Source organism: Notolepis coatsorum, assembly GCF_963971535.1.
Source record: "Notolepis coatsorum genome assembly, chromosome: 12".
NCBI classification, from domain to species: Eukaryota; Metazoa; Chordata; class Actinopteri; order Aulopiformes; family Paralepididae; genus Notolepis; species Notolepis coatsorum.
This window is the reverse complement of record NC_140176.1, coordinates 101,887,685-101,907,119: the sequence shown is the minus strand read 5'-3', so window position 1 is coordinate 101,907,119 and position 19,435 is coordinate 101,887,685. Positions and strand designations below refer to the sequence as shown.

Below are 19,435 nucleotides of genomic sequence, written 5' to 3'. Positions count from 1 at the left end.
GTGTTTAGAGGGTCTATCAGTGTTTAGAGGGTCTATCACAGTGTTTGTAGGGTCTATTACAGTGTTTAGAGGGTCTATCACACCCTCTAAACACTGATAGACCCTCTAAACACTGGGACAGACCCTCTAAACACTGACAGACCCTCTAAACACTGTGATAGACCCGACAAACACTGTGATAGACCCGACAAACACTGTGATAGACCCTCTAAACACTGTGATAGATCTATCACAGTGTTTGTCGGGTCTATCACAGTGTTTTGAGGGTCTATCACAGTGTTTAGAGGGTCTATCACAGTGTTTAGAGGGTCTATCACAGTGTTTGTCGGGTCTATCACAGTGTTTGTCGGGTCTATCACACCCTCTAAACACTGATAGACCCTCTAAACACTGTGACAGACCCTCTAAACACTGTATCAGACCGTCTAAACACTGTGACAGACCCTCTAAACACTGTGATAGACCCTCTAAACACTGATAGACCCTCTAAAGACTGTGATAGACCCTCTAAACACTGATAGACCCTCTAAACACTGACAGACCCTCTAAACACTGTGATAGACCCGACAAACACTGTAAACACTGATAGATCTATCAGTGTTTAGAGGGTCTATCACAGTGTTTAGAGGGTCTATCAGTGTTTAGAGGGTCTATCACAGTGTTTGTAGGGTCTATTACAGTGTTTAGAGGGTCTATCACACCCTCTAAACACTGATAGACCCTCTAAACACTGGGACAGACCCTCTAAACACTGACAGACCCTCTAAACACTGACAGACCCTCTAAACACTGTGATAGACCCGACAAACACTGTGATAGACCCGACAAACACTGTGATAGACCCTCTAAACACTGTGATAGATCTATCACAGTGTTTGTCGGGTCTATCATAGTGTTTTGAGGGTCTATCACAGTGTTTAGAGGGTCTATCACAGTGTTTGTCGGGTCTATCACAGTGTTTAGAGGGTCTATCACAGTGTTTAGAGGGTCTATCACAGTGTTTAGAGGGTCTGTCCCAGTGTTTAGAGGGTCTATCAGTGTACTCTAAACACTGTAATAGACCCTACAAACACTGTGATAGACCCTCTAAACACTGTGATAGACCCTCTAAACACTGGGACAGACCCTCTAAACACTGTGATAGACCCTCTAAACACTGTGATAGACCCTCTAAACACTGTGATAGACCCTCTAAACACTGTGATAGACCCTCAAAACACTATGATAGACCCGACAAACACTGTGATAAGACACAGTCTTTAGAGGGTCTATCAGTGTTTAGAGGGTCTGTCACAGTGTTTAGAGGGTCTAGCAGTGTTTAGAGGGTCTATCACAGTGTTTAGAGGGTCTAGCAGTGTTTGTCAGGTCTATCACAGTGTTTGTCGGGTCTATCACAGTCTTTAGAGGGTCTATCAGTGTTTAGAGGGTCTGTCACAGTGTTTAGAGGGTCTAGCAGTGTTTAGAGGGTGTGATAGACCCTCTAAACACTGTGATAGATCTAGAAGTGCATGGATACACATTGTATTGCCTAGATGGTGTCAGGCTAGGCAATTGCTTAATTCTCTTTCCTGTCCAGTCTAACTGGATGCTGACTGTAGCTTGTTACTGTAGACCTACAGAGTGAGTAATTGAGTGATTAAAAAAAATCGCACTCGTGTGAAGTGAGGGCCGGGTGCTCTTATCATCGTACATCATCTCACCCACCTCTCTTCCTCCCTTTTTTATTTTTGTGTCTATCAGCTGCTGCTCGACAGTTTGACCCCAAGCTGACCGACCAGGACTACAGCGAAACTGTCAAGAAGTGGCTTCGTTATGCGCCAGACCGGGAGGGAGGCATCTCAAGGAACCGAAGTGACCCAAACTTAAGTCAAGCGAACCAGAGTCAAACTTAGGGTACCCCAGCACAGCACACCACACACTGTTTCCCTGGTTCATACAGTACAAGGAATTACCCTGGCATCTACTTGAATGACTTATGCTGCTTCAGCCTGTTCTTGGAACCGAAGTGACCCAAACTTAATTGTCAAGCGAACCAGAGTCAAACTTAGGGTACCCCAGCACAGCACAGCTACCCCAGCACAGCACAGCACACACTGTTTCCTTGGTTCATACAGTACAAGGAATTACCCTGATGGACACTGTTCTTCCATGGACGGCATCTACTTGAATATGCTGCTTCAGCCTGTTCTTGGAACCGAAGTGACCCAAACTTAATTGTCAAGCGAACCAGAGTCAAACTTGGGGTACCCCAGCACACTGTTTCCCTGGTTCATACAGTACAAGGAATTACCCTGGACACTGTTCTTCCATGGACGGCATCTACTTGAATGACTTATGCTTCAGCCTGTTCTTGCAGTGTTTATTTTTTTTATTTTTAATTTTAACCTTTATTTACCCAGGGTAGGTTCGCTGAGCACAGATGCTCTTTTTCAGCTACGCCCTGCTTCACATTCACAGAGTTGCATTCACACCTGGGAGCTGCCCAGGCCTAACAAAATTAATAGTTGGTTTCAGGTTGCCGACCGACCCTGCCGATTTAGGTGCGACCCAATATATTTTATGAGTTTTTAGAAAAAATTATATAAAAAAAAAAAAAAAACGTTTTTTTTTTTTTTTTTTTTTAATAAAGTTTCATAGAAATCTTAGTCAAACATTTAGTATTATGGATATTAAACATGCTGGCAGAGTACATGCATCCATGTTGTTGTGAACATTTTAATTAAATAAAGAAATTCCCTATCCATAGTCGCCGTGGGAAAGAATAAAATAAAAAAATAAAATAAAATAAATTCCCTACCTACCCATGGCCAAACTGACAACCAACCTGAAACCAACTATTAATTTTGTTAGGCCCCAGTACAACCACAGTCTGACACTGTTGGCCACTGAGCAACTCCACTGGAGCAGTTGGGGGTTTAGTGCCTTGCTCAAGGGCACTTCAGCGGTTGGTGTTAAGGGTATGGGAGAGAGTTATATGGGAGAGAGTTATAGAAACATTAGGGGTGTAACGGTACACAAAATCCACGGTTCGGTACGTACCTCGGTTTTGAAGACACGGTTCGGTATATTTTCATTTATCTATTTATTTAACTGTATTAAACAATATAAAACGAATTGGCCATAATTGACTGAGCAAACTAATGCTTACTGCTGTAACCTACTAATAACACTTAAGTAAATCTGAAGATTATTATATAGCAGATGCCTTGGAGGATAAGTCGTGGACAACTGTAGATCATCTAAGCTCCACTGTGTTTAAATTCAAATCCTATGCCATTGTTTATATTTAACCCTTGTGTCTGAAAACTAAAGTATTATACTCTTTTTAGGGGACTAAATTGAAAAACTCCATAAAAAGATTATGTTGAAATAATTTCCCACTTTCTTTTCCATAAATATTTTATTCAACTTCAGCCCTGATCATAACCATTTTTTATATTATTTTTGTAATGAAATACTCCCACTTTTCTGAAAAGAGTTGTTAAATATGAAAAAAAAAATAATATGTGGTGGTTATGATCGGGCTGAAGTGGAATAAACAATTTATGAAGAGTAAAAAAAAAATACAAGATAATTAAAAGATTATGCCACATATTATGTTGGCTCATCACTGCAAAGTTATCAAACAAATACGAATCTGATCAGACACAAGGGTTAAGTTGTTGTTCCCTTTCTAATTTCCTCAAACATCTAGTCTAGTTAATGTGATCAATATTATTTGACAATTGATGCTTTTTGTTGGACATTTCAGTCAGTAGTGAGCTCATACTTTGAGCTCATAAATTTATAGTTAAAATGATTGCAATCTTGTCTTCGTTGTGCATGAATGCGTGTGCTCACCACACACTGTTATGGTTTGATACCGACCCCAAACGCACGACACAAGAGAGTAGGAATTCAGAGTTGCCAAATACGAGGGCTTGTTTATTTGATACTAAATATAAGGAGTACAGGAAAGGCAAGTCAAACAAGACAGGTACATAGCCGGACAAGGGGCAAAGTTCTGCTGCTCTGCAGCTTCTCCCGTGATGGTAGTCTTGGGGATAGCAGGTGTTGACGTCTGAACCGCTCTGCAGAATTCTCTCGGCAGAATCTCAGATGTGTTGCGAGACCGAGAGAGGGAGAGAGGGAACGAGTCAACACAGTGCAGTTTGAACGAGCAGGAGAACAGGGTGAACAATTCTTCGTGTAATTTAAACACAGTGAGCACAATTCCAAAACAGCCCAAGTGAATCTCTTCGTGTAATACACACAGTGAGCAAAACTCCAAACACAGTCCCAGTGAATATCTTCGTGTAATGTACACACCGTTAGCAAAAATCCAAACACAGTCCCAGTGAATATCTTCGTGTAATATACACACAGTTAGTGAAGTCCAAAACAATCCAATAGTGAAATAATATCTTCGGTGTGAGCAACACACAGAGGGAGATGGAAGGTCCCAAAAATATTATCCCATAAGGGAACAAGCAAAAATAGAAAAGCTGGGTGAGTGACTGTCTGACAAAAGGTGGTAGTCTTCAGTGTAATAGTTACACACGAAAAACGGAATAGATCAAGACAGTCAATAAAAACTCACCCAGACGTTATGCGTAATGGTGCTGGAACAAACAGCGGAGCGAGGGCGCGCCACGGGAACAGGTGTCCAAGGGAAGGCTTCTTGGAAATTCCTGGAGATAGCACAAGGAGCAAAAAGCAGCAGCAGCAGCAACACGGGGAAATGCAACCAGAGAAAAATCAAGACGATCCAACAAACTTAGAGTGGAGAAACGGGGTATAAATAATAAGGGATCGATTGATTGAAAAGCAGTGACAGCTGGGGAATGTGATTGAAAAGCGTGCGGTCCTGAGAGAACCAATCAGCGACGTCTCTGATGACGTCACTGGGGAGAAGCGTGTGAATGAGGGAATTGAAATAATTAACAGAAAAACAAATGAAAACAGAGCGAGGGTGGTTAAAGGAACAGAACGAGTGAGAGAGCAAGGACAGAAACCTCACAGTACCCCCCCCCACGGGAGCCACCCGGCGACCAGGCCAACCCGGTTCGTCAGGATGGGCTCGATGGAAGTCGGTGATCAAGCCGGGATCCACGATGAGCTGCCGGGAGACCCAGCTACGCTCCTCAGGGCCGTAACCCTCCCAGTCCACCAGGTATTGGAACCCCCGGCCCAGCCGACGAACGCCCATCAACCGGCGGACCTGCCACTGGGGGTGACCATCCACCAACACGGGAGGCGGCGGATCAGGAGCTGGAGGCATAAGGGGACTGAGGGAGACGGGCTTAACCCGGGAGACATGGAACACGGGGTGGATGTGCATGGATGCAGGAAGCTTCAGGCGCAGGGCCGCCGGACTGAGTACCTTTAGGACCTCGAAAGGCCCGACGAAGCGGGGGTTGAGCTTCTTGGCCGAGGACCGTAACGGGAGGTCCTTCGCGGAGAGCCACACCCTCTGCCCAGGGCGGTAAGTCGGCGCAGGAACCCGGCGCCGGTCGGCACCACGACAGGCGCGCTCAGATGTTCGGAGCAGCGCGGTCCTGGTGATCTCCCAAACTCGTCGGCAGCGGTCGAGGTGGACCTGCACGGAGGGAACTGCCACTTCCGTCTCCTGTGCGGGGAAAAGAGGGGGCTGGTAGCCCAGGGAGACCTCAAAAAGGGAGAGGCCGGTGGCGGAACTGACCATTGAATTGATGGAGTATTCAACCCAGGGAAGGAAACGGCTCCAGGATGTCGGTCTCTCGGCTGCCACACACCGAAGAGCTGACTCTACGCTCTGGTTCATCCTCTCCGTCTGCCCGTTTGTCTGGGGATGATAGCCAGAGGAGAGACTGACCGTTGCCCCCAACCCCTTGCAAAAAGCCCGCCATACCTGGGAGGTGAACTGGGGCCCCCGGTCAGAGACGATGTCCTGGGGAAAGCCATGAAGGCGGAACACGTGGTGCGTCAGGAGGTCCGCCGTCTCGGCCGCTGAGGGAAGCTTGGAGAGGGCCACGAGGTGGACCCCCTTGCTGAATCGATCCACCACGGTCAGAAGGCAGGTGTTCCCCTGGGAGGAGGGTAGACCAGTGACGAAGTCGAGCGCCACATGTGACCATGGACGGCTCGGAATGGGAAGTGGCTGCAAGAGCCCGGAGGGTGCCTGGTGAGAGGCCTTGCTGCGGGCACAGACCGCGCAGGCCAATACGAACTCCTTGACGTCGTTCCGCATGGTGGGCCACCAGAAACGACGAGCCAGGAAGGAGAACGTGCGATGGACGCCTGGGTGGCAGGCGAACCGGCTGGTATGGCCCCACAGCAGTACCTGGGACCGGACAGAGTCGGGGACGAAGAGACGATTCCTAGGGACGTTGCTTGGAGCACGATGGAAGCGCAGGGCACGCCTCACCACACCCTCGATGCCCAAGGTGATGGCTCCAACCACTCGGGCCTCCGGGAGGATGGGAGAAGGGTCCTCAGAGGGTGGAGCCCCCTTGGAGTGCATCCGGGACAGGGAGTCGGCCTTCGTGTTGCGGGAACCGGGGCGGAAGGTCAGCGAGAAGTCGAACCGACTGAGGAAACTGGCCCATCTCGCCTGCCGACCGTTGAGGCGCCTGGAAGCGCGGATGAACGTCAGGTTCTTGTGGTCCGTCGAGATGGTAAAAGGCTCCTCGGCACCCTCTAGCCAATGACGCCACTCTTCCAGCGCAGCCACGACCGCCAGCAGCTCCCGATTGCCGGTGTCGTAGTTCCTCTCGGCGGGGAGGAAGCGACGCGAGTAGAAGGCGCAAGGATGCACCTTCTGGTCTGAAAGAGAACGTTGGGATAGGACAGCGCCCAGGCCAGAATCCGAGGCGTCCACCTCCACGATGAACTGTCTCTTGGGGTCAGGGTGGAGCAGGATAGGGGCGGAAGTGAACCTTCTCTTGAGGGAGCGGAACGCAGCGCATGCCGCTGGGGACCAGTCGAACGGCAGAGCGGGGGAGGTCAGCTTGGTAAGTGGCTCCGCCACTTGACTGTAGTTCCGGATGAACCTTCGGTAGAAGTTGGCGAACCCGAGGAAACTCTGTAACTCCTTCCGAGTGGTGGGTTCTGGCCAATCCTCCACAGCCTGGATCTTGCGAGGATCCGCTCGGGTCAAGCCCTTCTCAACGATGAAGCCCAGGTAGTCGACGGAGTTGGAGTGAAAACGGCACTTCTCCGCCTTGACGAAGAGCCGATTGTGGAGGAGGCGCTCCAGCACACGGCGGACATGCAGGATGTGTTCCTCGAGGGTCCTGGAAAAGATGAGAATGTCGTCCAGGTACACCACCACGAACACCTCCAGCATGTCACGGAGGACGTCGTTCATGAGTGCCTGGAATACCGCCGGGGCGTTGGTGAGGCCGAACGGCATTACAAGGTACTCGTAGTGGCCCCTGGGGGTCTTGAAGGCGGTCTTCCATTCATCGCCCTCACGGATACGGACAAGATGGTAGGCACTTCGGAGGTCCAGCTTGGTGAAGAACGAGGCCTGGGTCAGTGGCTCGAAGGTGGAGCTCATGAGAGGTAGGGGGTATTTGTTCTTGATGGTGATCTCGTTGAGCTGACGATAGTCGATGCAGGGTCGCAGGTCCCCATCCTTCTTACCAACAAAGAAGAACCCGGCCGCCACCGGGGAGGAGGAAGGCCGAATGAGTCCTGCTTCCAATGACTCAGAGATGTAGAGATCCATCGCCTTCTTCTCCGGGACAGTCAGACTGTAGAGGCGGCTGCCGGGAAGGGGAGCCCCTTGGCGGAGGTCGATGGCGCAGTCATAGGGGCGGTGAGGTGGAAGGGCCTGAGCCCTGGTCTTACTGAATACCTCCATGAGGTCGTGGTACTCGGGAGGAATGGACGAGGGGTCCGGGGGCAACTCACCAGCCGGCCTCCGGGGCGGGGGACAGGACGCCGCCTGCAGACAGCGGGCGTGACAGGAGGAGCTCCAGCCCCTGATGGTACCGGAGGACCAGGCGATGTGGGGCTCGTGCAGCGCGAGCCAGGGCCTACCCAGGACCACCGGGACAAGGGGGGATTGGGTAATGAGGAACTGGATTCTCTCGACGTGGTTCCCAGCGATGGTCAGCACGACTGGGCCGGTGCGTTGAGAGATGTCGGCCAGGCGGTGTTGGTCCAACGAAAAGATCTCCAAGGGCCTCACAAGGTCCTCAAGAGGTATGTTGGCTCGGGTGGCAAACTCGAAGTCGAGGAAGTTCTCGTCTGCCCCAGAGTCGATGAGGGCCTCCACCGTGGCACGTTGGTCCCCCCAGGCCAGGGTGACGCTCATCAGATGGTCAGGTGGTGCGCGGCGCTGGGAATGGGAAAAACGGCTCACCAGGATCTCCCGGGGTCTCGGTGAGCCTGATCTTTTGGCCGGGTAGGGCAGTCGGCGATACGGTGTCCCGCACCTCCGCAGTAGAGGCAGAGACCGGACCTGAGCCTTGCCTCACGCTCCGCCTGGCTCAGATGAGAGCGTCCCAGCTGCATGGGTTCCTCCTCGCGAACCGGACGGGGAAGCCTGTTACCACCAGTAGTGTTGGGGACAGGGCGTCCAGGAGTCCGGGGTGCTTCAGGAGGTAACAGTCGGGTCCTCTCGCGCCTTCTCTCCAGGAGGCGTCCGTCAATACGGATGACAAGGCTAAACAGCTCCTCGAGGGAGTCGGGCAACTCCCGGGTAGCGAGCTGGTCCCGGACTGCGTCACTGAGCCCCCTCAAGAAGGTTAGGCGAAGAGCAGGTTCGTTCCATCCACTCTCCACCGCCGCCAGTCGAAACTCCATGACATAGTCCGTCACCCTGCCGCTCCCCTGTCGGAAGGTCCCCAACCGGGCTCCAGGGTCCAGACCTCGGGCTGGATGGTGGAACACTCTGCGGAGCTCCGCCACGAAGTCTGGGTAGGAAAACAAAAAATCTGCTTCCATTGCCCAGGAGGAAGTGACCCACTGGGCAGCATGGCCTGAAAGTAGGTTTGTTATATAAGCCACTTGGGACCCATGAGCAGAAAAACGGCTTGGTTGATGACGGAAAACCAACTCACATTGCATGATGAATGTTGATAATGATGTCTACAATGTTTTACTGTTTTTAGACAATGTTACAATGTTTTTAGATAATGATGTCTACTGTTTTTAGATTATCATTGTTAATTGTGATTGTCATATGTATCTTATGTTGTTATGTTTTGTGTTTTGTGTTGTCTTTCTATGTGGACCCCAGGAAGACTAGCTCGCCACTTAGGTGACAGCTAATGGGGATCCTTTTTAAACAATAAACAATAAACAATGTGGCACACTCCTTGGGATTACCGTCGAACAGCCGTGGGACGGAGAGACGGGGTTCCCGAGATGCGAGATCTGCTGGGGCTGCGGGGAATGTTCCTGAAGGGTGTGAGAGATTAAAGGTATTAACGGTGTCGCCCAGCGAGTGAAGCTGAGCGAGAATCTCGGACTGTTGTCCCTCCATAGCGGCCATTGAACCCTGCATAGGCAGGACCTGATCCCTGAGGTTCTGCACCGCAGCCGCAGCCCGCTCTAATTGGAGACCGTGATCCCTGGTCAACTCGACTTGAATTGCAAGTGCGGTTCTGACCCTCTCTGTGTCGGCTGGGGTCGTCATATTGATTGGATCGTAATGTTATGGTTTGATACCGACCCCAAACGCACGACACAAGAGAGTAGGAATTCAGAGTTGCCAAATACGAGGGCTTGTTTATTTGATACTAAATATAAGGAGTACAGGAAAGGCAAGTCAACAAGACAGGTACATAGGACAAGGGGCAAAGTTCTGCTGCTCTGCAGCTTCTCCCGTGATGGTAGTCTTGGGGATAGCAGGTGTTGACGTCTGAACCGCTCTGCAGAATTCTCTCGGCAGAATCTCAGATGTGTTGCGAGACCGAGAGAGGGAGAGAGGGAACGAGTCAACACAGTGCAGTTTGAACGAGCAGGAGAACAGGGTGAACAATTCTTCGTGTAATTTAAACACAGTGAGCACAATTCCAAAACAGCCCAAGTGAATCTCTTCGTGTAATACACACAGTGAGCAAAACTCCAAACACAGTCCCAGTGAATATCTTCGTGTAATGTACACACCGTTAGCAAAAATCCAAACACAGTCCCAGTGAATATCTTCGTGTAATATACACACAGTTAGTGAAGTCCAAAACAATCCAATAGTGAAATAATATCTTCGGTGTGAGCAACACACAGAGGGAGATGGAAGGTCCCAAAAATATTATCCCATAAGGGAACAAGCAAAAATAGAAAAGCTGGGTGAGTGACTGTCTGACAAAAGGTGGTAGTCTTCAGTGTAATAGTTACACACGAAAAACGGAATAGATCAAGACAGTCAATAAAAACTCACCCAGACGTTATGCGTAATGGTGCTGGAACAAACAGCGGAGTGAGGGCGCGCCACGGGAACAGGTGTCCAAGGGAAGGCTTCTTGGAAATTCCTGGAGATAGCACAAGGAGCAAAAAGCAGCAGCAGCAGCAACACGGGGAAATGCAACCAGAGAAAAATCAAGACGATCCAACAAACTTAGAGTGGAGAAACGGGGTATAAATAATAAGGGATCGATTGATTGAAAAGCAGTGACAGCTGGGGAATGTGATTGAAAAGCGTGCGGTCCTGAGAGAACCAATCAGCGACGTCTCTGATGACGTCACTGGGGAGAAGCGTGTGAATGAGGGAATTGAAATAATGAACAGAAAAACAAATGAAAACAGAGCGAGGGTGGTTAAAGGAACAGAACGAGTGAGAGAGCAAGGACAGAAACCTCACACACACAATATGTGTGTCACTATTCTGGCAGTGGCTATATTGTTAATGAAAGCCTGTTATAAGGTCTGTTATTTGTTTTTTGTAAAGTTTTAGTCACTGGAAGTTCTGATACCCTAGAAAAAAAAAATTTCATTTTAAAAGCCATGTTGTCATTTTTGTTCACACATTTTTGGAAATATGGTCATACAAGAATTTTATTATTATTTATTTAACAATAGTGTGTTTAACAGCAGGAAAAAAACATGTAATGTTATGATGTATACATATCAGCAGCAATATTTTAATGTAAAATGTACATTAATCAGTATTGATTCCTTAACTTTACAAGTTACAAGTAGATGTACAAGTTACAAATGTACAAGTAGAGTACCATTTAGATTATGGTTGAATAAACATTGATGTCTAACATTGATTCAATATAAAATCAACTATGACATTATTGTCACTGGGCTCCAAATCAAACCCCGGTCATACGCTCGGGCGGTGACAGCTGTCAATGGGGATGGGCCGAGTGCGCTGGATTCAAACTCTGTGGAGCAACAAGTGGCTGCCTTCCTTCAGTCCAAGGGGATTGAGCTGGACTGCAATAACATCGAGGCTTGCCACCCACTGCCCCGAAGAGACGGCAATGACAAACAGGCCATCATAATGCGGTTTGTAAACAGAAAGAACAAAATTGCACTACTGAAACAAGGAAAAAAATTGAGGGGATCAAACGTCTTTATGAATGAGCATCTTACAAAGCGCAACGGCGACATCGCCAAACAGGCACGATACATGAGGAAGCAGAAATTAATTCAATCTACATGGACCTCTAGCTGCAAAGTATTCATCAAGCTGAATGGACCACCGGAGGAGGCCAAAGTGCTACTCATCAGAAACATGGAGGAGCTGGACAAATACCAATAAACATCATGACGGGACTGTAAGGTAATAGAGACACACTGGACACAATTACACAACTTACAACCATGACGCATAGGCCTACGGAAATAACCAATTCACCTACATCTGGAGATGATGTGGATTTGACACAGTGGATTCTTGAACACGAAAAAATGAAACTCAAAACATTTGAATACACTGAGCACAATCTACAGGATATAGAAAATGATATTGACCCAGACAATAATCTATTCTTCAACATCAACGACAACTGCTGCTACTATACTGAAGATCAGTACAACAGGACAATTAAGACAGTTAACAAACTATCAATAATTCACTTCAATTCAAGAAGTCTGTACGCAAACTTTAACAGCATTAAGGAATAATAATAATAATAATAATTCATTTAATTTATATAGCGCTTCTCAATAACCCGAAGTCGCTGACAGTAGTCGGGAGCAGGGGTACAAACAAAGAGACGAAAGCAAAGAAACAAAACAAAACAACAAGGAAACAAAAACAAAGGAACATGAGACCATGGGGGGAACGGGGGAGACAGCCTGATGGCACAAAAAAAAAGACTAGAGACATATCGATCAGGTTGGAGGGGAGGGGGGGGTTTAGGGGTGGGGGGGGTTGAAGGCAAGGGAGAACAGGTGGGTTTTGAGGCGAGCTTTGAAGGTGGAGAGTGTAGGGGAGTCTCTGATGGACTGGGGGAGGGAGTTCCAGAGTCGGGGTGCAGTGCGAGAGAAGGCCCGATCTCCGAAGTTTTTAAGCTTGGATGTCGGGACAGTGAGGGAGGCAGTGGAGGAGGACCGGAGGGAACGGGTTGGGCGGTAGGGGAGAAGGAGATCAGTCAGGTAGGGGGGGGCCAGGCTGTGGAGGGCTTTGAAGGTGAGGAGTAGTGTTTTAAAGTTAATGCGGTGTTTGATCGGGAGCCAGTGGAGGGAGTGGAGGACAGGAGTGATGTGTTCGCGGGACCGGGTGTTAGTGAGGAGGCGGGCGGCTGAATTTTGGACCATTTGCAGTTTATGGAGGGAGCGGGAGGTGATACCAGTGAGGAGGGAGTTGCAGTAGTCCAGGCGGGAGGAGATGAAGGCGTGAATGAGGGATTCAGCAGCGGGGGGGGAGAGGCAGTGACGGATTTTTGCGATGTTGCGGAGGTGAAAGTAGGATGTTTTCACGATGGAGCGGACGTGGGGGTCAAATGAGAGGGTGGGGTCAAGGAGGACACCAAGGTTGCGGACTAGGGGGGAGGGGGTGATGGTGGAGTCGTTGATGGTGAGTGTGATGGGTCCGGATCTGGTGAGGGTGGTTTTGGTGCCAATGATGAGGAGTTCAGTCTTGTCACTGTTCAGTTTGAGGAAGTTGTGGGTCATCCAAGTTTGGAGTTCGGTGATGCATGATTCGATGTGACTGAGGGGTGGGCTGTGGGGGGATTGTGTACTGATGTATATTTGGGTGTCGTCAGCGTAACAGTGGAAGTTGAGGTGGTATTTGCGGATGATGTGACCAAGGGGGAGAATGTAGCAGATGAAGAGCAGGGGGCCGAGGACTGAGCCTTGGGGGACCCCCTGTGTGACTGGGGAGGGGGAGGAGGTGTGGCCGGAGAGGGAGATGAATTGGTGTCTGTCAGTGAGGTAGGAGGAGAACCAGTCAAGTGCTGTGCCCTCAACACCCAGTTGGTGCAGCCTTTGGAGGAGGATGGAGTGACACACTGTGTCAAAGGCTGCACTGAGATCAAGTAGGATCAGGATGTTGAGGGCACCGGAGTCAGCGGAGATGAGGAGGTCGTTGATGACCTTTACCAGTGCAGTTTCAGTGCTGTGAGCGGGACGGAAGCCAGACTGAAGGGGTTCATATAGGGTGTTGGACTGGAGATGGGAGTGGAGTTGGGAGGCAGCAATACGTTCCAGTGTTTTTGAGAAAAAAGGAAGATTGGATATGGGGCGGTAGTTGGAGAGGCTGGATGGGTCAAGAGTGGGTTTTTTGAGGACAGGGGTGACAGCGGCGAGTTTGTAGGGGGAGGGGACGTGGCCTAGGGATAGTGACTGGTTGAAAAGGGCGTGAGGTGGGGGATGAGAGCAGGGAGGCAGGCTTTGGTGAGAGTAGTGGGTAGGGGGTCAAGGGAGCAGGTAGTGGTCTTGGAGGTAGTCATGAGGTCCATGATGAAGGAGGAGTCAACTGGGGCGAAGGCAGTAAAAGGGGTGGGAGGGATGGAGTCAGGTGGGGGGAAAATGTTGGTGGGGGGGGCGAGGGTGGGGGAATTGGCGATGCGGGCAGTCAGTGAGCTGTTGATTAAAGATACTTTATTATTGAAGAAGAGGAGAAACGAGTTGCAGAGGTCAGGGGAGGAATACTTAAACCAGTTTACACAACCATTTAACATAATTGCCATTTCAGAAACTTGGATGAACGAGGAAAAGGGAATGGATTTTGAAATGGTCGGATATGAACTCAACTATATGAACAGAAAAAATAAGAGTGGAGGAGGAGTGGCTGTGTATGTGGATAATAACTTGAATTATAAGATTGTAGAAAAAATGACAAATGTGATTGATAATTTATTAGAATGTATAACAATAGAAATATGTGTAGAAAAAAAGAAAAATATAATTGTGAGCTGTATATATAGAGCACCAGGTTCGAATATTGAAGTTTTCAAGGACTGGATGGAAGAAATGTATATAAACAATAATCAAAAGGCTATTTTCATCTGTGGGGATTTTAACATTGATCTTTTAAATCCAAACAAACATAAAATGACTGAGGAATTCATCAACACATTGTATAGTTTGAGCCTTTATCCAAAAATCACAAGACCCAGCCGAATCACATCCCATTGTGCCACTCTGATAGACAATATATTTACGAACATTATAGAAAACAATACAGTGAGTGGATTACTAATAAATGACATCAGCGACCATTTACCAGTTTTTACAGTTTATGACAACAACTACACAGAAAACAAGCAGGACAATAAACTACAATTTAAACGAGTAAGGACTGAAGAATCAATGAACGCTTTCAAAAATGATTTGCTACTACAAAATTGGGAGATAGTATATAAAGAGGATGACACTGATAAAGCATATGAAACATTCTTATCTATATTTAACTTACTATATCACAAACATTGTCCAATAAAAGAATATAGCAGTAAACATAAACACTCAGACAGCCCATGGATCACAAGGGGATTACAGAATGCATGTAAAAAGAAAAATACACTATATAGAGAATTTATAAAACATAGAACTAAAGAGGCAGAAAATAAATATAAGAAATATAAAAACAAGTTGACTAATATTATGAGAAGATGTAAGAAGGATCATTATAGTAGAATATTAGATAACAACAAATATAATATTAAAGGTGTTTGGAAGATATTAAATGGTATTATCAGGAATGGATCAAGACAAATAAACTATCCTCAGTATTTTATGGAAAAGGATCAAACTATTAGCAATATGGATGATGTGGTTAACAACTTTAATAAATTTTTTGTAAATATTGGACCAGAATTAGCAGGAAAAATCCCAGATCCAGTGACTCCTGAAGACATAAAAGACAATTACATTGAAAGAAATCCTAGTTCAATGTTTCTGGAAGCGGTAGATGAAAATGAAATTATAGAAACTACTAATAAATGTAAAAACAAGACATCTACAGACAGTAATGAAATAGATATGAAAATAGTAAAAAATGTCATTATTGGGATTTCAAAACCACTCACGCACATCTGCAATTTATCATTCAAAACTGGTTGATTTCCGAATAAAATGAAAATAGCAAAAGTCATACCTCTGTTCAAGACTGGAGATAAACACCACTTCACAAATTATAGGCCTGTTTCTCTACTTCCTCAGTTTTCAAAAATATTAGAAAAACTCTTCAACAACAGATTAGATAAATTCATTGATAAACATAATTTACTCACCGATAGCCAGTATGGATTCAGAACACACCGGTCAACATCACTAGCGTTAATAGAACTCATTGAAAAAATCACAAATTCCATAGATAAAAAAAAACATGTAGCTGGAGTATTCATTGACCTAAAAAAAGCATTTGATACTATTAATCATGATATATTAATCAGGAAATTGGAGAGATATGGGATCAGGGGGGTAGTATTGGACTGGGTAAGAAGCTATCTAAATAAAAGACAACAATTTGTGACAATGAGAGATTATAAATCTGAATGTTTGGACATTGCTTGTGGTGTCCCCCAGGGGTCAGTGTTGGGTCCAAAACTGTTCATCTTGTACATTAACGAGATATGTAAAGTATCCAATATATTTAAATGTATTTTATTTGCGGATGACACTAATCTTTTTTTTTCTGGTGAGAATGTCCAGCAGCTTTTAGAGGTCATCACATCTGAAATGAAGAAATTGAAGGAATGGTTTGATAGAAACAAATTATCATTGAACTTGAGCAAAACTAAAATTATGTTGTTTGGAAACTGTAGATTGGATACTCAGGTACAAGTTAAAATAAATGATGTGATTATTGAAAGAGTTTATGAAAATAAATTCCTAGGTGTAATAATAGACCATAAAATCTGTTGGAAACCTCACATAAAACATGTCCAATCTAAACTCTCATGAAGCATTTCAGTCATGAGTAAAGTAAAGCACATCCTGGATAGAAAATCACTCTACATTCTCTACTGTTCACTAGTTTTACCATATTTAAATTACTGTGCTGAAGTCTGGGGAAACAATTATAAGTCTACACTACAACCACTTTTTATACTCCAAAAAAGGGCCATAAGGATAGTTCACATAGCAGGTTATCGTGATCACACTAACATATTGTTTCTGGAGTCAAAGACATTGAAGTTAAATGATCTTGTGGAATTTAAAACGGCACAATTAATGTATAAAGCAAAAAGTCATGCACTTCCAAGAAACATTCAAGAATTGTTCTTTGATAGGGAGGGGGGTTATAATCTGAGGGGAGAACACAATTTAAAGGTGCTAAACGTACGCACTACCATGAGAAAACACTGCATCTCAATATGTGGAGTGAAACTGTGGAACAGTCTAAATGTGGTGCTAAAGCAATGTCCAAACATGAGACAATTCAAACTGATGTATAAGGAAATTATGTTCACAAGGTACAGGGATGAAGAAGGGACTTGATATTCACGGGTGTTTACATTTTTATTTTGTTTTCTATTTTATTTTATTTTATACATATATAGTTTTTGTTTTTTGTTTTGCATATATATATATATATATATATATATATATATTTTTTTTTCTTTTCTTTTCTTTTCTTTTTTATGTTTAAAATAGTACACTCATTTGAGTAGTGGAAAAGGGGTAGGATTAAATAAGTGTATACTTCTTCCTACTCCTTTTCGAACATGCAGATTGAGTTGTTTCTTTCTTTTTTTGTTATTGTTTGTTGTATTCATTGCATGTTCGAAATAAAGACTTCAAATCAAATCAAATCAAACTAAAATGTGCATGTAGATTACCATTTAGATTATGGTTGAATAAACATTGATGTCTAACATTGATTCAATATAAAATCAACTAAAATGTGCATGTAGATTACCATTTAGATGATGGTTGAATCAACATTGATATAGTATCAGCTATGGTTGACACCTAACGTTGATTCAACGTTAGGGTCATAGACAACGATCTATATAATTTAGATGTCAGGCTTCAACATAGATTCAATATTTCTGCTGAACCCTATTTCAACGTTGATTCACTCATTTTTTGCTATCTGGGATGTACTATAAATGTAATTTTTCAGTCTCTAGCATTGTATTATAGTAATAGGAGTTCGTATCAATGTGTTTTAGTGTCTAAATACCATATTCATTCAATTCAATATTCTTAAATTGTGATGAAACAAAGGAGAATATGAATTATGATTTTTCTTTGCATCTTTGATATTGAATAACACCATGCTAATAATGACATGAAAAACATTCAGGACCTTCTTGAGATCATGTGTACAAAAAAATCTAAGGAAGAAAGCAGGAGGCCGGACCAGCACTCTCAGATTTAAAAAAAGGTTTTAACACTTTAACTGCCACACACGAGATATCTTCGGTTTATTTTTATGTGGTTGAAAGCCACTCGCGAGATTTCTCGGAATTATTATTATTATTATTTTTTTAGCGATCTGAAATCATATTGCATCACGCGAGCCTACCCGAGTATACACGAGCTCCGCCGGAGATCATATGTGGAGAAAAAAAGCGCCCCTATCGTCTTTCAGATGACATAAGGGATTTTGGAATGGACTCAATGAAAATGGATGGGGAAAAAAATCCGGTACTCCACATTTTCCAGTCCACTGATCCAGCCGGGGTTACCACAGTTCATTCTGGAGCCTCTGAGCCCCGCTGATCATGGAGTTCTACTGTATCGCGTTGGATCTATACACTTATCGATTTTTTCGAATGGTGATCAGGAATTGGAATATACCAGTTGGATACCATCTGATGTCAGGTAAGGACTCTATGTTATCAGTGTTAGGACAATCAGACTAATTTTGATGAAGTTATTATAAGCTGTTTTGTGAAATGGGCTCTTTCGGTTTCACTGTAAAGTCCAAGAGGAAATCAACGCGGCGATTATCCGTGCGCGGCCCGAATGTGCTTGCGTGCACGTATAATATTGATCATCTAGCGTTTATTTGAAAACGATTCATAAAAAGGCAGACGAATATCAACGTTGTGGAATATTCCAGTAAAAGACGATTTTCATAGAATGGTCCAGAATGGGCTGTTTTTTTTATCTCAAAACGGGTGCTTTTCTAAATGCTCTGAAACGGAAATTACGTGATAAAAAAACAATCTGCCTTGACAGCACTGACTGGAGAATAGTCTTTGATAATGCGATGGGCAGATTAGACACATAGCCATAATTTAAAACATAGATTAGGCGATATTAACGTTAACATTGGCGCCGATGGTGGCATTCAGGGGGTGAAAAGGAAAACCCGGCGTGGCACTCAAAGAGGCTTATCTGGTCGGCCTGTTTGAGGACACCAACCTGTGCGCGATCCACGCCAAGAGGGTGACCATCATGCCCAAAGACATCCAGCTGGCCCGCCGCATCCGTGGAGAGCGTGCCTAAATAAGACTCCTCGTATATTCACTACCAAAAAAGGCTCTTTTAAGAGCCACCTCAATAACTATGAAAGTATATTCCTTATTCAATTATATATATATTATGCATTATTTTATTTTTATTTTTTACAAAACTCATCGTTTAGTTATTATACAATGTTTACGCGGTTTTAGTTTATTTGATTTATTTCAAAGGGACAAATATATGGCGATCTAAATGCCTGTATCAGTGTAATACAATGAGTTGGTGTACAAGGTACATGCATGCCCTCACTAATAGTTGTGAGTATATAACTCCTAAATGGCACATGTACAGTAGAACTAGACTAAATCGGTTGATAATCATCATCCCTCGAATTCTAAAATATAAAATAGTTTAACATCTTGGAGTACAACAGAGTTTTGGAATGTAATTCGATGAAAGCCCTGTGTCGAGAAGAGAGTAAAGCAGAACAAACTCATGGCTGAAACTCTTCTGCCCTCTACTGGCTAAATGAGAACTTAACCCAAAAAGTATAACTTTTTCATATCAACTCATACTGTGATGCCTTGAATTCATGAATACTTTGGTTTCTTCTCGCATATCTCCACTGTGATAATCCCCATAAATGGTCAAAATACTTGATGAATTGAAGTTAATGGAGATTTGGAGCAAAACATCTGTTTAC

General features: G+C 45.0%; 1 pseudogene across 1 annotated transcript in view; it reads right to left on the bottom strand.

Moving 5' to 3' along the window:
• LOC311238002 (heat shock protein 30-like) overlaps nt 1–18,755 on the bottom strand; it is a 35,271-nt pseudogene extending 16,516 nt beyond the window's left edge. Inside the window, exon 1 of the transcript in view lies at nt 18,691–18,755. The product of the transcript in view is annotated as a heat shock protein 30-like (transcript). The remainder of the gene's footprint in view (nt 1–18,690) is intronic.
• Between the last annotated feature and the right edge of the window lie 680 nt (nt 18,756–19,435).